General features: G+C 46.7%; 1 pseudogene; it reads right to left on the bottom strand.

Moving 5' to 3' along the window:
* Positions 1-9302: 9302 nt before the first annotated feature.
* Positions 9303-10879, bottom strand: part of LOC110581986 — a 6014-nt pseudogene continuing 4437 nt past the window's right edge.

Genomic DNA, 10879 nt, shown 5'->3' with positions numbered 1-10879 from the left:
TTAGGAGTCTCACAGCTGCCAGGCTAACCTTCCCTAAAGCCCAGTGGCCCCACATCCCTTCTGAGCATCCCTGCCCTACTGCTTCAAGCCAGGGCTCCCTTCTTGGCTGCCCAGCCCTCGGGGATCTGCAACTTCACCTCTAACCCAACCTGATCTTCTGATAGCAGCCAGGCTCCTCAGTGTCCTCAGATATTCTAAGCCCTCATCTGTCTCTGGCCTGACCCCCAAGACCCAGTCACTTGTTGGTGGAAAGCCCACTTCTCTCCCATCTACCTGTCCAAATTCTGTCCATTCTTTAATGCCTCTCCCAGATCGGGGGATATGCAGTCTGAGGACAGCTTAGATGTCATCTATGACCGCTTCCTACCAAGGACACCCAGGGAGCCTGACCCACGGGCTCCGCCCACACTTCTCTTCTGCCCCTAAATGCTGCACACCCAGCTGACCCTCTCCCCTTGGTGCTGGATCTCATACACTCTCAGATCAGTCTCCAGTTGTTTCCTGGGGTATGTTTGCCTCCCCCATAGACTAGAAGCTCCCAGAGGACAGAGACGGCAGCTTCCACCTCCCTATGCCTGGTCCAGAGCTCGGGAAATCCTGAACAGTAGCTGGAGCCCATGGAGTTGTTCTTGATCAGGCTAGTTTATCTTACCCACCTCATTATCTTGGGATTATCCCAGCACTGTGATTTTGCCCCCACACCCCAAAGGGATCTTGTCAAAATCTAGGGTCTGGGATCCTTTCATTGTGATGGTCTCCCCAGAAAGAGGCATTTGCTCAGCACCCTCTGGTCTCATCTCCCTCTGAGCACCACCTGCCTCAAACTCATCAAAGGCCCCTTTTGGCTAAGGAAATAAAATCCCAACTCATCACCCTGGCCTGGAGGACATGCTGAGTCTGGCCCCTTCCCCCGTTTCCATGCTCAGCTTCCAACACTACCCTACACATCCTCTATCCTGTAGGCATAGTGACCGCCTTGCTTTCTCCCAAGGAAGCATGGTATTTGCCAACCTCCATGCCTTTATCCATGGTGTGCCCTCTCTCTGGGATGCCTTCCCAAGCATCGGCACCTGCAAAACCCCCGCCTCCTTCAAGACCCAGTACAAATGCCACGAAGCCTTCCCTACGGTACCCACCTACACTCAAACTGGCCCCTATAATGGAGGACTTTGCCTTTCCTTCTCTTTTTTTTATTTTATTTTATTTTATTTTATTTTTTTTTAAAGATTTTATTTATTTTTTAGAGAGCGAGCGAGAGAGAAACAGCATGAGAGGGGAGAGGGTCAAAGGGAGAAGCAGACTCCCCGCTGAGCTGGGAGCCCGATGCGGGACTCGATCCCAGAACCCTGGGATCATGACCTGAGCCGAAGGCAGACGCTTAACCATCTGAGCCACCCAGGCGCCCTGCCTTTCCTTCTCTTATGGTATTTCTTTTATACCATCTTCTCTCCCAGTGACTTGTCCCAAATCTTACCGCCTGTAACTAAAAGACCAAGTCTCTTCCTGCACATGGCTCCTTCAACAGCTCATTCATTTGTCAGAGTGTCCACAAAAGTCATACTGGTTGCTGGGAATGTCTTGGGAATATGGAAAGGACCAAGGCTGCCCACTGCCACTGCTAATCCTTTCCCCTGGCAGACATCACTAATCAGACGTATCACTCTTTCCCACAGTGCTGAGCCAAGACCTTAGGATCCTTCCCAATGTAGCGCTCCAGGCAGCCATTCTCAATCTTTTTTTTTAAAGATTTTATTTATTTATTTATTTATTTATTTATTTATTTATTTGACAGAGAGAGACACAGCGAGAGAGGGAACACAAGCAGGGGGAGTGGGAGAGGGAGAAGCAGGCTTCCCGCAGAGCCGGGAGCCTGACGCAGGGCTCGATCCCAGGACCCCGGGATTATGACCTGAGCTGAAGGCAGGTGCTTAATGACTGAGCCATCCAGGCGCCCCTCAATCAATCTTGAAATGAGAATCCCTAAGCCCTTTAGTGGAGGGTTTTGTTGGTTTTTTCCTTTCAATCTGGACGCTAAATTTCATTTAGCATCCCATATAATACAACTTTTTAAAAATCAAGACATCATGAAACTGCAACTATTTTCACTGTTGTACATTATCTTCTCGTTCTTAATGTACACACTTGGGTTTTAACAGAGCTGTAATCAGTATGCAAACACTGCTTCTGTTCTGCTCTTGTCACTAAGATTACTACAAAACACATTTCGACACATTAAGAAAAGCCACGTTCAGCATTTTTCACAGAGTTGGAACAAATCTGTGAAATCCTAAAATCAGTTATGGACCCAGAAAAGACCCCAAATAGCCAAAGTAATGCTGAAAAAAAAAACCAAAGCTGGAGGCTTCACAATTCCAGACTTCAAGCTGTATTACAAAGCTGTCATCATCAAGACAGTATGGTACTGACACAAAAACAGACACACAGATCAATGGAACAGAATAGAGAGCCCAGAAATGGACCCTCAACTCTATGGTCAACTAATCTTCGACAAAACAGGAAAGAGTATCCAAAGGAAAAAAGACAGTTTCTTCAACAAGTGGTATTGGGAAAATTGGACAGCCACACGTAGAAGAATGAAACTGGACCACTTTCTTACACCATAAACAAAGATCGACTCAAAATGGATGAAAGACCTAAATGTGAGACAGGAATCCATCAAAATCCTAGAGGAGAATGCCGGCAGCAACCTCTTTGACCTTGGCCGTAGCAACTTCTTGCTAGACAGGTCTCTAAAGGCAAGAGAAACAAAAGCAAAAAATGAACAATTAGGACTTCATAAAAAGCTTTGGGGGGGCACCTGGGTGGCTCAGTCGGTTGAGTGTCTGCCTTCGGCTTGGGTCATGATCCCGGGGTCCTGGGATCGAGCCTCACGTCTGGCTCCCCGCTTAAGTGGGGAGCCTCCTTCTCCCTCGCTCTCTGCCCCCCCACCACTTGTGTGCTCACTCTTTTGCTCTGCTCTCTCTCTCAAATAAATAAATAAAATCTTTAAAAAGATAAAAAGCTTTTGTTCAGCAAAGGAAACAATCGACAAAACTAAAAGGCAAGCTACGGAATGGGAGAAGATCCTTGCAAATGTCTTATCAGATAAAGGGCTAGTATCAATCTCATCATGAGAAGGTGTGCGGGGCAGGGTATTTTATATTTGTTTGGTCAGGCTACCCTGACAACAATCCCAAAAGTTAGGTTACCTTATCCCCATTCTACCCAGGAGGCCGTTCATCCATCTGTATCTCAAACAGCTGGAAATTGAGCTGTGTGTGTAGACACGGAGAAATAGACAGACTGATTGTTTTTCTCTCCAGTCTATTGATTAACATACTCCTGCTCCCTGACCACAGCTTGCCTGGCTGGCTTACGTGGAAAGTGGGGGCGGGGGGGGAGGGGGAGGCATTGGGTGGTGGGGGGCATGTCACACTGCCACCCAGCTGCAGGAAGGGGAAAGATGGGGCAGGGCCTCCGGGTCAGCTGGAAGCCAGCATCCAAACATCACTAGGCCCTTTTGGCTTCTTCTCATTCCCGCTTTGCTTCTGTCCCCCACCCCCTCTCTCACTGTACGCCGGCTTTCTCCACATTACTGACCACAAACAGCCAACTTTCACACTTCCAGAGAAAGAAGGAAACCAGAATTCCCGAAGGAATTCCTTGAATCCCTGACCCACTCCTGGACCAGCCAACTGTGGCCTGCAGCAGGGCCCTGAGAGAACCTGGAGGCTCCCTCAGGAAGCATTTTGAATAGTGTAGACAAAGTCCCCAGAAGAAGCAAGGGATGTTTCCAGGCAAATTTCAGAGATGTCCACGCACATCTATTTCTGATGACATATAGACCCTACCATGAACTCTTGATCACCCTTCTTTGCACAAATTAAAGAATGTGATGGTCACATGTGACACGCAATTCGCTTGAGAAGACCAATCTCCACCACTTGTTGACCCCTTGACCCCTGCAATTCACTTACCCTTTCCGAGCCTGAGCGTCCCTGACTGTAAGTGGGGATAACATCTGCCCCAGGGTTGCGGCAACCATCTAATAAGGCCGCTGTGATTTTGAAAGTGCTAGCAGGGGGCAGGCCCCCAGGAACTCTCAGCTGAGTCAGAGTCTCTCTCTTAATGAAACAGGGCTGGAGGCGGGGCTAAAGAGGAAAAGGGACCTGGGGAGCACTGACAATGTTCTGTTTCTTGACCGGAGCTCCCCTTCCAAGGTCTGTTGAAGTCAGCGAGCTGTGTACTCACGATCTGTGCACCTTTCTGTATGCATATTGTACTTCCATTCATGTCTTATAAAGTCACCATTGGAGCATAAGGAAGAGAAGAAAGGAGACAGGACACCTGCCCTAGGAGAAACCCCCAAATGAAGGAGGGAGGTGGTCCCTGCTCAGGGAGTTCCCAGCTAATGGGGACCTGGCAGGCTCGCCTGTGATACCACTGTCCCCAGCAGGATAGAAGCAGAGATGCCCTCACATGAGATAAGGACCAGAGTGTATTCTGTGCATAGTCATGTGTTGATTGTAATACATTTACTTATTTTTCACAACACAGGAGTTTATTGTGAAAGTAAATTAAACAAACATACAGTATGGCTAGTGGCGGCAAAGGCAAACTGGTAGCTTAAGGCAAGTTTTAATGGGGATGAGTTTAGAAAAGATGATGCCATGATGGAATTTTTAAAAATATAGACTATGGAAAAATATCAAACTATATCAATGACTTAATCAAAGTTTTCAAAGCCTGCACTCATGGAGAAAAAGGACTCCTGATCTTTTTTTTTTTTTTTTTAAGATTTTATTTATTTATTTGACAGAGAGAGACACAGCGAGAGAGGGAGCACAAGCAGGGGGAGTGGGAGAGGGAGAAGCAGGCTCCCCGAGGAGCAGGGAGCCCGATGCGGGACTCGATCCCAGGACCCTGGGATCATGACCTGAGCTGAAGGCAGTCGCTTAACCAACTGAGCCACCCAGGCACCCAGGACTCCTGATCTTAATGCTGGCATTAAGCAGTGGTGTGCTAAATGATAGGAAAAATCGAGTATTTATAGAAGGATGGCAATATGAACATTTAATAACCTTTGATCTTTTTTTTTTTAAAGATTTGTATTTATTTATTTAACAGAGAGAGAGCACAAGTAGGCAGAGTAGGCAGACAGAGGGAGAGGGAGAAGCAGGCTCTCCGCCAAGCAAGGAGCCCGATGTGGGGCTCAATCCCAGGATCCTGAGATCATGACCTGAGCCAAAGGCAGCTGCTTAACCGACTGAGCCACCCATGCGCCCCTAATAACATTTTATCTTAATTACTGGTGGAATGAAAGCCCCTAGCTGGAAGCAATAGAGGAAAATGTACCATCATCATCATGTTATTAAAAAATTAAGTGCAGGGATGCCTGGGTGGCTCAGTCAGTTAAGCGTCTGCCTTTGGCCCAGGTCATGATCCCGGGGTCCTGGGATCAAGTCCCACATCGGGCTCCCTGCTCAGCAGGGAGTCTGCTTCTCCCTCTGCCTGCAGCTGCCCCTGCTCATGCTCTCTCTCTCTCTCTGATAAATAAATAAATAAATAAAATTAAGTGCAGAAGTCAAAAACCAAAGAGCTCTGGGGTAAAGTAATCTTAAAACACCACTTTGAGGACCACTTAAAAGGTCATTCCCTCAGGGGAAATGAGGGCCCCGAGTATGTAAACATGTGAGTTGCACAACACCAAATACCAACCAAATCCACTGATAGTCCTTAGTTACACAAGATCGGCATAATCTTTTATGATGTGCTGTTGTTTATAATAATTTAAACACACTCTTTACCATGCATGAATTTAAATATGTAAAAATATTTTTATTCTGAGATACAGATTCTGTTTATGAATTATAAGACCTATACACAATGAAAGGCACACCTCCCTCATCAATCAGATATGTACATACATGTGTGTGTTTTAAATGGGATGACCTTGGGGCACCTGGGTGGCTCAGTCGTTAAGCGTCTGCCTTCGGCTCGGGTCATGATCCCAGGGTCCTGGGATCAATCCCCGCATCGGGCTCCCTGCTCAGCGGGGAGCCTGCTTCTCCCTCTCCCACTCACCCTGCTTGTGTTCCCTCTCTCACTGCCTCTCTCTCTCTGTCAAATAAGTAAATAAAAAAAAAAAAGAAAGAAAGAAAAATCTTAAATGGGATGACCTTATTTACCAAAGAATGCAAACATAGTGATCCAAAGGGACATCTGCACCCCAATGTTTATAGCGCAATGTCCACAATAGCCAAACTATGGAAAGAGCCTAGATGTTCATTGACAGAAGAATGAATGAAGAAGATGTGGTATATATATATATATATATATATATATATAGAATGAAAAAAAAAAAAGAATGGAATATTACCCAGCCATCAAAAAATAATGAAATCTTGGGCACTTGAGTGGCTCAGATGGTTAGGCGTCTGCCTTCGGCTCAGGTCATGATCCCAGGGTCCTGGGATCGAGTCCTGAATCGGGCTCCCTGCTCCTTGGGAGCCCACTTCTCCCTCTGCTTCTCGCTCTCTCTCTCTGTCTCTCATGAATAAATAAATAAAATCTTTTAAAAAAATAAAAATTAAAAAAAAAATAATGAAATCTTATCATTTGCAATGCCATGGATGGAACTAGAGGGTATTATGCTAAGCGAAATAAGTCAGTCAGAGTAAGACATGTATCATATGAGGGATTCTTAGTCTCAGGAAACAAACTGAGGGTTGCAGGAGTGGTGGGGGTGGGAGGGATGGGGTGGCTGGGTGATAGACATTGGGGAGGGTATGTGCTATGGTGAGTACTGTGAATTGTGTAAGACTGATGAATCACAGACCTGTACCTCTGAAACAAATAATACATTATATGTTAAAAAAAAAAAAGAAGAAGAAGATAGTAGGAAGGGAAAAATGAAGGGGGGAAAATCGGAGGGGGAGACGAACCATGAGAGACTATGGACTCTGAGAAACAAACTGAGGGTTTTAGAGGGGAGGGGGGTGGGACGATGGGTTAGCCTGGTGATGGGTATCAAAGAGGGCACGTATTGAATGGAGCACTGGATGTTATACGCAAACAATGAATCATGGAACGCTACATCAAAAACTAATGATGTACGGTGATTAACGTAACATAATAAAATTAAATTAAAAAATAAAATAGGGCGCCTGGGTGGCTCAGTTGTTTAAGCGACTGCTTTCGGCTCAGGTCATGATCCGGGAGTCCCTGGATCGAGTCCCGCATCGGGCTCCCTGCTCGGCAGGGAGCCTGCTTCTCCCTCTGACCCTCCCCCCTCTCATGTGCTCTCTCTCTCTCATTCTCTCTGTCTCAAATAAATAAATAAAATCTTTAAAAAATAATAATAATAAAATAAATAAAAAATAAAATAGTCTTAAACTATTTCATCTCAAAAGGTTCTATTAATAATCCTTTTGGAAAATACTATATATATAACCTGTGAGTTTTTTTCCAGAACAATTAATGAAGAAAATATACCCTCTGCACAGATGACCATTTTCTGTCTAATCTTTCATCACCCAGTATTGTTTTTACAAAAGCAAACATAATAAAATACACATAAAAGCAGCTACCTTAAATATGATTTTAATACAATATTACTGTGATAGCTGATTCATCAATATCTCCAGTTATTTTCTAAAGGTTTATTTATTTATTAGAGAAAGAGAGAGAATGCACACACACATGCACACACAAGTGTGGTGGAGGGGATGGTGCAGAAGCAGAGGGAGAGAGAATCTTAAGCAGACTCTGCACTGAGCATGGAGTCCAACTCGGGGCTCAATCTTACTAACCCGAGATCATGACCTGAGCCCAAATCAAGAGTTGGATGCTTAGCCACCTGAGCCACCCAGGCACCCCTTCAATATCTCCAATTTAATATGCTGTTTTATACATGAAGAAGCTTCATTATCCCTTTTCTTATTGACTTAAAAAAAATCCCTGAATAAAACAGAAGCCAGCCTGGGACTTCTTTAGGCATTTCACTAGATTATTACCATCTACGGAGAATATCTCCACACAAACTTGTGATCACAGAACAGAATGTACAACAGATCTGGGACAGATTAGAATTAATACCAATTAGAAATTTTTATGTTTAAGGGAGAAAGAAAAAGCCGATTATCAACATTTAAAAGGATGCTGCAAGGGACGCCTGGATGGCTCAGTCGGTTAAGCGTCTGCCTTAGGCTCAGATCATGATCCCAGAGTCCTGAGATTGAGTCCAGCGTCAGGCTCCCTGCTTAGTGGGGAGTCTGCTTCTCCCTCTGCCTGCCCCTCTCCCTGCTTGTGCTCTCTCTCTCTGACAAATAAATAAATAAAGTCTTTTAAAAAAGGGGGATACTGCAAGATAGAGTCCAAGATGGTGGAGGAGCAATTCGTCTGGTCCCAGGAATTCAGCTGGATAGCTATCAAACCATTCTGAACACCTGCGAACTCAACCAGAGATCGAAGAATAGCTGCAACTCTAAAAGGATACTGCAACTTTAACAACTGTAAACTTTGTGTTCAAAGACTGTGGCAGGGGCGCCTGGGTGGCTCAGTCCCTTAAGCATCTGACTCTTGGTTTTGGCTCAGGCCATGATTTCAAGGTCTTGAGATCAAGCCCCACATTGGGCTCCCCGCTGGGCCAGAAGCCTGCTTAAGATTCTCTCCCTCCCTCTGCTTACCCCACCTCCCACCCCCACACATGTGTTCTCTCTCTCTCTAAAAAAAAATAAAATAAAAATAAAAGGCTGTCGCAGACAGCTCTACACTACTAGGTTTTTAGTTTACAAATAATGCAAACATATCAGCAGTTTTGAAACGCCATAGACTACAAAAACACAGAAACAAACGAATAGCCAAGAATGGCTATCTAAAATGAAGCTGTGTAACCGACACAACTAAAATTCCAAAAGAACAACCGATTTTGGGGGGAGGAAACCCTCTGATAAAAATTTTAATTTCTTGACTTGTTTTTAAATGACATAAACTTATAAATTAAAATGGAGGACAAAAAGAGCTTTACAACTGGATAGTTTCAACTCACTAAAATCATGCCAACAAGGTAAGCCTGCACAGAAAAAAATTTCAGATCACTGGCTGCATGCGTACAAAATTAGAAATGCAGGTATTATAGGGCAAAACCATGGCAGTGTGCGACGTCTTGTTACTAACCAAGGTTTGAGGAATAGACCGCAGTATCTTCAGTGACCACAGTTTCTGGTCTTTTAATGACTATTTCTGCCAACTAGAAACAATGTATATGGAAAGAAGGGTGGGCACATCTGCTGTGCTGCTAATTAACGAAGTTGAAGGTCATCACCGCCACCTAAATTGGAGCCAGGACTAGGGTCTTGTGGTCTTCTTGTGTCCATTTCCTCCCGAGGGGACCCGTCTTGGCTTCCAATCCACACCTCCTTCTCCAAGCCTCTTCAAAAGCCCGTTGTGCCAATGCACCACCCCGCTGGGCTCGCTGCTCATCAGACCCCAGGCAGCCCCTACCATCCTGTCTCTGGAGGTCAATGCAGCCTTTCCAGATTAACACAGACTCCGTTCAGAATCATGGGAGCCTTCCCATCCACCTTGCCACATCCCCCCAGCTAGGTGTCTGTCGTGTTCTCCCTGCCAGCTGGCCGGAAAACCCTGGACAGACAGATTGGCTCCTGGGGCCACTAAAGCGATTTCCCAGTAGCCGTCGGGGCAGGCGTTCTGGAAGCACGGCTGGCGCTCCTCATGGGGCCTATCCCTGAAGCCCATGTACTTATTCTCGCATTCGCAGCTAAGCTTCCTGAGGAACTCGTGCTCAAGCTCTCAAACTTGCATCTGTGGTCGGGCACAGGGCGTGGCACCCTTCCCACCCCGAGGCCACGCCGCTTGGTTCAGGGCTTGCGGGGCACCCTCTGATCTGCTCCACGCTGACCAACTCAAGTGTAATATATTTAGTGCAGATGCAGCACAGACACATCACACACGTGATTTCACGGACACTGAAGTGTAGGAAGGAAGGGTTCCTAAGAGAGGAGGGTCGGGAAGCAGCAGAATGGCAACCTGAAATCCTTGCCTCTCCGGCGCCTGTCCCCTGGGCTGGGCACCTCGGGGAGGGCCAGGGCCCGTAGTTAACTACCCAAGGGCCCAGGGCCCCAGTGCTGGGGTCTCTAGGGATTAGATTTGTCCTCCTCCTTCCCTTGCCCTGGACCCCTTGGCAAGGGACAATCTGCTAGAGATAAGTCCAGCCAGGAACACTAGCCTCCCCCCGTACAACCTAGACCCTGCCCAGGGGTGGTCATGTACATTGGAGCACAGCGTCAGTGGTCCTTCCAAGTGGGGGCTCCCCATCCATGGCTCAGCTTCCTCCCAAACTGACCTCACCCCCTTTTATTCAAACCCCAGCCACCTGCCTGTTCCCCAAAGCTGGAGCCCACAGAGCCACTTTATTTGGGGTGTCCTAGTTCTCAGCCCTGAGAAGCTGGGTTTGGCTGGAGTGAGTGACAAATAGGGGCTCCCCAGCTTCTATGAGATCCAGAGAACCAGAGGGCGTGCCTCCCACCAGGGAGATAGGCAGAGACAGTCTATACAGCTGTGGCCGGCTCCCCTTGTAGTTGCCCATGCCAGACATGGAGTATAGACCCTCAGAAAGGCATCATCTGGGAGCCACAGGGGCCAACTGCTCTCCCAGGGCTGGTGTCTGGGCTGGAACCCCATGAGGCAGTTACTTTACTGACCTGGAGGAAAAAAACTGAGGTGCTCAGCAGGCAAGAACCTGAGCTTTGAACTCAGAGAAGCCTGGGTTCAAATCCCAACCCACCTCTGGCTAGCTGTGTGACATTGGGCAAATCACTTGACCTCTCTGAGCTTCCGTATCTGCACCCCTTTTTTT

The sequence above is a fragment of the Neomonachus schauinslandi genome, chromosome 8 (genome assembly GCF_002201575.2).
Source record: "Neomonachus schauinslandi chromosome 8, ASM220157v2, whole genome shotgun sequence".
In the NCBI taxonomy this organism is placed as follows: domain Eukaryota; kingdom Metazoa; phylum Chordata; class Mammalia; order Carnivora; family Phocidae; genus Neomonachus; species Neomonachus schauinslandi.
This window is presented reverse-complemented; position numbering and strand designations above follow the sequence as displayed.